Source organism: Electrophorus electricus, chromosome 4, assembly GCF_041902795.1.
Source record: "Electrophorus electricus isolate QZ-2024a chromosome 4, ASM4190279v1, whole genome shotgun sequence".
Classification (NCBI taxonomy): domain Eukaryota; kingdom Metazoa; phylum Chordata; class Actinopteri; order Gymnotiformes; family Gymnotidae; genus Electrophorus; species Electrophorus electricus.
Window position 1 is genome coordinate 35650309 of NC_137500.1, and position 9692 is coordinate 35660000.

A 9692-nucleotide genomic window follows, 5' to 3' on the forward strand; every position below is an offset into this window, starting at 1 on the left:
TTGAGAAAAAAGTAAAAGTCTCGCCTGATTCTGGCCAGGCCACAGATTCGAGCGCCCTCTCTCGTCAGCCACGAGGGGCGCATTGGTCGGCGTGACCCCGACCGGGCACATGGGTCTGCCCCGCTCCCCTTCAGACTTCTCCTGCTGGTCCCACGTCAGCCCTCCTGGTTGCACCTTGGTCGTGGGCTAAAAGCCCGAGCCTGCTGGGTCTGCCGTGTCACTTGCTTGTGCGGGCTTGTGTGGGAGGCCCACGGGGCTGAAGGCAGCTGAGGGTGTCTCTCGCAGGCTGTCAGCCTGGCTCAGCCATGGCAGAGGCCCCCGCTCCGCCCGTGCTCAATACCCTGGAGTCTAATTAGTGCTGTAGCCACCTGGATGTCTCGGTGGGCCGTGCATCCGCCCGCACCGCCTCCCGAAAGAAAACAGCACATTTACCAAAAACAACCTGCTAGTGCCTGCCAGGATCATCACACCGGAAAACAGGGAAAGAAAGCAAGACAGTGCACATCTGCTAGCGTTTAATAGTAGCTACGCTTAACCGTGCAATTTCATCAGTAACTGTATATCCAGGTCCCACAACACACAGATACGCACACACTCACACACACACACACTCACACACACACTGATTTACCTCCCCTACTGACGTTATGTCGTTAATACACACTGGGCAATTAATGTACACAGTAACAACAGGTCCATAAGGGATGAGATCAGGTAGGTCAGTGACACAGGGAAGGGTAAATCTGTGTGTGTGTGTGTGTGTATTAGTGTGTTTGTGTGTTTGTTTTTGTGTGTGTGTGTGAGTGTGTGTGTGTGTGTGTGTGTGTGATGGCGTTGTAGAAAAGGAAAACACAGCTGCGAAGGGAGAGTGTAGAGGTGTAAAGGGGAGGCGAAGATAATTGTGTGTGTTGCTGGGCTGCACTCTATAAAGCCACAGGGAAGCCCAGACCATTCAACCAATGAATGCTGGAGGCCTATATATTTCTCACCATGTGGAAGGCATCAAAAATACACTCACTTAAACACACACAGACACACACATGCACATGCACACACACACTCTGACAGCTACTGTAATAGCCAAAGAGGAGAAATGAGACAGTTCCTGCCTTGTGTTTCAAAAGGGCACTTTTCCCACCACAGGGTATTTAATCTTCCATTTTTGCTTAGTCTACTGATCTCCTTCTCTCTCTCTCTCTCTCTCTCTCTCTCTCCTCTCTCTCTCTCTCTCTCTCTCTCTCTCTCTCTCTCTCTCTCTCTCTCTCTCTTCTTCAGACAGGTCTTACACAGCATGTGTGAAATCACCTCTCTGTCTCTCTCATCTCTGATATGTGTGAGGTGTGTGAACTCACCTGTGAATTCCTTGAGCAGCAGTCCCCAAGGCTGAGCACTTGAGTCTCAACATTGTTGCAGAGTCCTGTGGGCCATACGTTTGTATAAAATGTGTACATTTGAAAAGGTAACTGTGCAACTATGTATATCTAATATCTTCATGAGCAAGTGTGTTATATTTAAGGTTAATGTACTGTGTGTGTGTGTGTGTGTGTGTGTGTGTGTGTGTGTGTGTGTGTGTGTGTGTGTGTGTGTGTGTGTGTGTGCATGTATAGGGCATGAAATATGTGCCATATGTAGAGAATCTGTGTGTACTTAGTATGTGTATGTACTGCAGGGCCAAACAGCTGGGGTAGTAATAAATCCCCTCTTGGGGGGGCAGTTATCCTGCGGTTTATAGGACTGACTAGAGCTCCCCACCCTGTCTGTCATACCAGAGTAAACCACACAACACCTAAGCACCGCCACAGAGTATCAACACACACACACACACACACACACACACACACACACACACACACACACACACACACACACACAGAACTGGCTTTGTCTAAGCCAGTTCATCACCCTGTGCCCAGAGGGAGAAAACATACACTCTCTCATGTACGTACATGCACACACACATATAGGCATGCATACATACAAAGACACCCACCTACACACACACACACACACCCCACCCCCACCCCCCCACACACACACTCCTTAGTGGGGGTGGATCTTTTGGTGCAGAGCAGCAAATCTAGCAGACTGTGATTGATAAAACATGTCATGAAGTTTAGGGAAGAGAACCACAGAGAATTATGGTACAGGGTAAGACTCCCCTGCCTGTGGAACAAATCCCCCTCAGCTTTACTGACACAGCACAATGTTCAGAACCAGCCTGTTAAACGGTATGGAAAGTGTTGAAGTGAAAAAGAGTAGTGTGTGCGCGTGTGTGTGTGTGTGTGTGTGTGTGTGTTTTGTTTACAATCTGTGGTGTTCTGCAGCTGCTGTCTGTGGCTATGGATGCGCAAACAGGGCTCTTAAGATGCCACACTTAAGGCTTTATTAGTCCACAGACCGGTGCAGGAAATGTCTGGAAACAGACTGTGAACACGAGCAAGAAGAGAGAAGAGCTGCCAAAGGTCCTGAGTGTGAGTGAGTGTGACTGTGTGGGTGGGTGTGGATGTGTGTGTGTGTGTGTGTGTGTGTGCACGCACGAGTTTAAGGGTTCAGTGCCAATGCATCTGCCCAGTGTATCCGATCTCACCATCTGTTCATCTTTGCCAAAAAAGCTCCCCTACCATTCAGATCAAAGCTTCGGCTCTTTCAAACACACCCCACCACACATGCATACTTTCTGAGTTTCTTTTGACTTTTTTTTTGCCATTGCTGTTGTTGCGTATGGTAACAGTAGGACCTACTGAGATAGACAATCGGGAGCGGCTGGAGTCCAAATTGACTGAAGAGTCACAGCATGGGCCATATGCTATTGAAGGGTACATCCATCAAACGAATTAAAAATAATTGCAGCACACCCTTGCTGAAACCTTTAGGGCCTTTTCTGCTCAGAGTTTGGCTCATAAATACCATCAAAAGTAACACCACCTGAGATTGTGTTGAATGCTTGTTTCAATGCCAGTCCTAACCCGAATCAGAAAAATGATTGTCAGGTCTCCTGACAAGTCAGAACCCTACACTTTGCTGAATTTGCTGACCTAAGCTACTACCAGAAAGGCTGCATCTGATGCTAAATTTGTGCATCATGGTGACTCATCTCAGAGGAATTTGGACACAATAGCTAACCTCATAAAACTGGAATTAGAGCGAGCAACTCAAAAATTAATTCATTCAAAAACAAACAAATAATATAAGTGAATTAAATAATATGCAAATGAGTAGGTTAAGTGTAATAAATACACTGTTTAATTTTACAGTGTTACTTTATGAGGTAGTTTAGCTATTCATCCCCTCATAGATTTCCTACTGAGAGAAAATAAAGCACTAAAATGGCTGGGAAAGTTGTGAGAGAGTTACAGACAGAGAGATGAAACTCACACTGAACTGAGAAAATAATCATTTCCAGAATGGCTGTCCAAATGTCATATAGAGAATTCTGAGATTTCACTCTAGGGCAACTGTAATGCAGACCACAAGTCACTTCTCCCCACAAATATGAGTCCCATTTCTCTCTCTGATCTGTTCATACCTTCCATGCTTCTTCTCTCTCTCTCTCTCTCTCTCTCTCTCTCTCTCTCTCTCTCTCTGGGGTAAGAAAAGGGTAAAAGCAATGAATGTGATGTCTAATTCAATCATCCCAAAGTAACACTAACGGAGAATAAAATGATGCATTATTTATATTGCAATTAAGCTCCCCTTCTAAAAATTCACTTCTATCCCTCACTAGCACTCGCTCCTCTTTTTCTCTCTCCCTCTTTCACTTTCTCTCATTCTCTCGCACACAGTTATTTTCATTACTTTTTAAGATCTGAATTTGATTATCTTCTGAATAAATAATCAGCAGAAAAGATCATTTATAATGCAATAATAAAAGAAGACAGTTTTACAGTTTCAATATAACAACTGTTTTCTTTTTATGAATGTCTCGAAAAATATATTTCCAAAAGCACAAATCTCTACAAAAATAAACAAAACCCCTTCACCACAATGGAAAACAAAAAGTATATAAACATCTAGAATAATTATTTTCAAAGGATCCTAGCAGAAATGAAGAGAAAGGCATGCGTGCACTGTGCCAAAGCTGGTAGAGTCAGAGGCTTTTGGGAAGAAAAGAGTATTCAGCGAAAGAAAAGAGTACAGATTGGATGAAAAAAGGAAGACTAATTTCCAAATTTGCCATTGTTTGAGAACCATAACTCACTTTTCCCATTATTCTTTCCCACCCACATTTACATATAGAACAATGGCCAATCAACAGCCGCATAAGGGAGGCAGTGTGCCGTGGCCGAAAATCTGGGTTCGGAAAGTAGTGTTGTAATGAGAACTGTATTACACAGCTCCTTTAGGGGACTGATGTGGTAAGAATAATGCATGGTTGGATCTCTTTTCCAGATGCTTTGGATCAATCATGGAGACCTGGCTCAAGCACAAGATCTAAACAACACGGAAAACTCAAACAAGCCCATCACAGTGTTTACACAACGTCGATGGCAAAAGACAACATCGCTTTTCCTTATAATGAACAGCGACGACTACAGATGACCATAGATGACCACAAGCTTGTGCGTGCTGCCTTCCAGCTTTGCACCTCCAAACTTTCCATCATCCCTTGTCCCGAATGGTGGAGAGCACATCACCTGTCTCCACCAGTCGGCTACCACTGGCATCCTCGAACTTCTGAATGTTTCCACCTGTTGTCAATTTGTATTTATTTCCTTCTTGCTCATGTATACCCTGCCTTCTCTATACTGTGTTTTTTGGATCTGACCTTTGAACCTCCATCTGTGTACCTACTCTTCTGGACTGTTTATTCTTCGCATGTTCTCCTGGCTGTTTGATCACTTTTTTTGGTATTGACCTCTGTCTGTGTTTTGACTATGTATTTGGTCTGCCCTTACACAAGTAAAACACTCAATTATTTCTTTCTTTTCCACCATCTGACACGCAGGTCTCAAGATGTATCTCAGCATGCTTGACTGATATCGCGTCATGGAGGACAGCCCACCACTTGAAGCTCAACCCCAGCTTCTGGTCATCCCAGGTACTCCCAACCCTTACCATGACCTCACAGTTTCCTTCAAGAATTCTCTGGTATCACCATCTGAAGCTGCCCATTGCCTGGGCAGAACTCTGGACAACCAGCTGTTGTTCTCAACTCATGTTTCTAATCTAACCTGGTCTTGCAGATTTCTCCTTTGTAACATACGAAGGATTCGACCCTTTCTCTCGCAGGAAGATGCCCAGGTGCTTGTGCAGTCTCTTGTGATCTCAAAGCTAGACTACTGCCACTTGCTACTTGCTGGTCTTCCTCTAAGAGCCATCAAACCTCTACAATTTGTCCAGAATGCAGCAGCACAACTGGTTCACACGTTGTTCCACTGCTGCGCTCCCTTCATTGGCTCCCAGTAGCTGCACGTATCAGATTTAAAACCTTGATGCTTGACTACAAAGCCAAAAATGGACCAGCCCCTTCATACATGAGGTCAGTGGTCAAAGCCCAATCCGTACCTCGAGTACTTCGAACCTCAACTACGGCTCGGCTTGAAATACTTTGCTTCAGGACTCATGGACGACAAGCATCAAGACTATTTTCTGTCCTGGCTCCAAGAGGGTGGAATGAACTTCCACTTGCTGTTTGGACAGCAGAGTCCCTTGCAGTCTTCAAACGCATCTATTTGCAGAATATTTAAAGGACAATTGACACTGCTCCCATATTGACTGACAAATTTAGTACTTATTGCAGGGTATTGTTTATGTTGTTTAACAAACTCTAGCACTTATTGTTTATTGCACTTATCATTTTTTAAAATAGACCTTATGTATTTTGTACTTCTAGGTATCAGCATTGATTCCTGCATTCTAGTTCACTGGTATGTGGGACTCTACCCTACTGTACTGTACTAGGATATTCTATGAGTAAATGACAAAACACTTTTGTAAGTCGCTCTGGATAAGAGCATCTGCTAAATGCCGTAAATGTAAATGTAAAATGTTGTTTGATTTCATACACAAGCGTCTGCCTGATTCTGTCATGTTACACATGCGGCAAAAGGCATCTCCATTTATTCTGCCCACTGGAAATAATGACTGTGTATCTGTTATGGCCTGCCAATTTTCTGTGGGTTGTGGTTAAAAACACAAAAAAAAGAAAAAACCCCCAGGAAATTTAATTCAATAGAACAGTGCTCTCAATCAGAAAGAAAGAAGTTTACGTTTCTTTTTTTTTACCTCAAATGGTAAAACAGAGTATCCTTCTGGAACATTCCGGAACCTATTGGTACTGGAATAACATACAGGAGACCTATTAAAAACTATACAAGCTAGCCAGTTTTTCATCACCACTTCTAACCCAAATGAAAACCGTGTGAAGAAACCATGAGAATCAAATTCCATTTTGAAAATATATAAAAACAGGTTTTATGGTGCTAAAATGGGCCATCAGTGGAAAGATCCAGTTCCTTTGTTTGTTGGATCTGTTTTTCAGAGAAAAAATTTTAAAAGGGAAAGAAGCCCAGCACTTTGAAGTGCTTATAAGTGACTGGCAGCGTGTGGATTTTGCTGGAGAGAAAAACCCAAATGCTGTTTCGAGCTGACCTACATAGCCAACATCATCAGCAATGGCTTTCAAGCAAAACAGAATCTATAAACCACGGCATCATTTGCCCTGAAATCAAGCGATGGCGTTGAGGAGAGGGGAAGGTAGAGGCCTGTCCAAGAGGAACTGCTCAGCAAAGACACTACAGACATTTCAGAGTCTGGACACCGATGAATGTCTCTCTGCTAAAGTCATCATCATCATCATCATCATCTCTCTCTCTCACACACACGCACAAGCAACACTGATCTGTCATCAGTGGCTGATCAATCCATCTCTCCGCCATCTGTGTGACTGGGAGATTATTTGAGCTCTGTCCAAAAAGAATCCCAGTAGCTCTCTGACATTCTGCGCAACCACAACTCTTTAGTCTATAATGAAGCACTTATCTGTATACAAAGCACACCTGATCCAGCTCTCCTCAAACTCTGTTTGTCACTGTGACAGGCAACAGAGTTATTTGTGGGGGGAAAAACTAGTTTCCTGCCTACATGTTTGGATTTGATTTATAACGTGATGCTTTTAAGGCCTCTTTCAAATCGTGTTTGGAGAGAAGCAGCCTCTTCGTGAAGAGTAGGCGCTCTGATGGAGAGAGACAGAGAGGGAAGGAAAAAGGAGTCTGCTTTGATCTCTCCTGAGGCTCATCTCCTCCTGGGTAACTGCCCGATGTTCAGAAGAAAGGACTGACACACAGACTCAAAGTGCCGCGGATGTTTGAATGGTGAGCTGCGTTTATGGAGGAACCAAACGACCCGCTGACACAGCAAAGTCCACCGAGTGAGCCCCTACCCGGGGTCATATAGCTCATAGGCTGCCATGCGTCAGTTATACAGTGTAATGTACTCTGAACTCGGGCTGCTTTTAATATACATTTATACGATAAATGTTAGTAACCCAAGTGCTGTTCATGCAAACACTTAGGAATTTAGTAACGGCTACCTTGCTGGGTCCGTGCAGAATTGAAACGGGCGTACAGGTCTATATTCACAGTCGGATCTCATATTTCAAACTACGTGAAAACACTATATTTAGTTGAAGTGATGAAGTTTAGGCGATAAAGTGCTGTTTACCTGGCCTGAGGAAGAGGAAGGAAAACGGCACAGGTTGCTGGTCACGTTAAATAACACCTTATTTAAACACAAGAGGCCGCGACCGTTGTGTCGTTCGTAAAATATGAAATAGGAATACGAAAAATATTAAAATGGTTTTAAAATGTGCAGTTTGTTAGTTTACCTAGCCACATAACCTTTAATGTTAGCTATCATAAGTGAATGTCGCGTTACCAAAGTAGCTAAGCACGTTTTGTAGGTAGCTTAGCTTATTTTAGCTAAATTAGCTGGAGAGCTGTGGTCTTGAGTATGATTACAGCCCTACAAACAAAAATAGGTTACATTTTATAGTTAAAGCTCGGATTTAAACGTTTATAGCCTTTACTTGTTACCTTTTTATGTATAATATAATATAATACTGTGAAATGAATGGGATAATATTTGAACATATTATGAGAAGAGGCAATTGATTGGGGAAGGACAGTTATGCTTGTGATACCTGAAGGAAAAGAAGGAGGTGGATATGAGCATGACCAAGCCATGAAGAAGTCTGAAGACCCACTCATGCTGGTTTAGAGGGCCCGTTTTTGCAATCTCCATAATAGTTCATCCCAATTGTTGGTCAAGAGGGCCTAGTTTTGCGATCTCCTTTCTAGTGCGACCCAAAGGCTTTTATTGGGGTTAAGGTCAGGGCTCTGTGTGGACTTGTCAGGTTCTTCCACACCAAACTCACCCGACCGTACCTTTATGGACCTTGCTTTGTGCACTGGGGCACAGTGATGCTGGAACAGTAAAGGGCCGTCCCCAAACTGCTCCCACAAAGCTGGAAGCACACGGTTGTCCAAAATATGTTGGTATGCTGAAGCGTTAAGATTTCCTTTTACTAGAACTAAGGGGCCCAGGCGCACCCCTGAAAAACAACCCCATAGCATTATCCCACACAGTGCAGGCAAGCAGGTAACTTTCCCCTGGCATTTGCCAATACTAGACTCATCCACCAGACTGCCAGATAGAGAAGAGTGATTTGTGACGCAACGCAACACGTTTCCGCTGCTCCAGAGTCCAGTGACAGTGTCCCGTACTTGGCATTGTGCTTGGTGGCATAATGCGTGCAGCTGCTTGGCCATGAAAACCCCCTGTTTCACTTTTCAGTAACACCACTCACTGTTGATCGTGGAAAATCCATGAGGGTAGAAATGTTATGAACTGACTTGTTGCAACAGTGGCATCCACTTACAGTACCACGCTGAAATTCAGTAAGCTCTTCAGAGTGCAAGCATTCTTTTACAAATGCTTGTAAAGGCAGAATGTTTGGCTAGGTGTTTGATCTTATTTATGGCAAAGGGACTGAAACACCTGCATTCTGTCTCAATATGTTTTGTCCATATTGTGTATATGTATTAAACAACAATTAAATAGCACTAATAGGGTAGCCTGATTTAAAAAAAAATAGTATTATGGCTACAAAAAAACATACGCAACATTTAAAGGACTTTTCACAAATATCCTATAATAACGTCCTCTGATCTTTTGGTGACCCTACAAAAAACGTTCAGAGAATGTTTTCGGTGTACATCCAGGGCACATCCCCAGGGCACATTTGTGTTAGCTGGATAGGCATTTAAAAATAAATATCAGAAATACCTGCACTTTTTTTTTCAAAACAAATATATAGTACACAAAAGTTTAACGCCTCTTTCCTTGCCTTCTGAACAGGCTACATCCTGAAATAGCACCATGACGTATATTCTATGAGGACCAAACTCAACAACAACGGAAGAACTTGTCCTTCCCTACCCGGGTCATGTCGGATTAGAAAAGTGTTTACTGGACAATCTGTAAACTAGTTTATTAGTAGCCATACACTTTTCTTGTTGCTGACTCTAAATAACATGACCTTGCATAATTACTATATTATAAACATACTATAGGAATTACAAAATATAGCACATTGTAATCATTATAGTCCTTCAATAGTATATTTCTGTAATTTTTTCTCTATAATACTACAGTAATACTACATTCTACAACAGTATGTCTTACATTACATG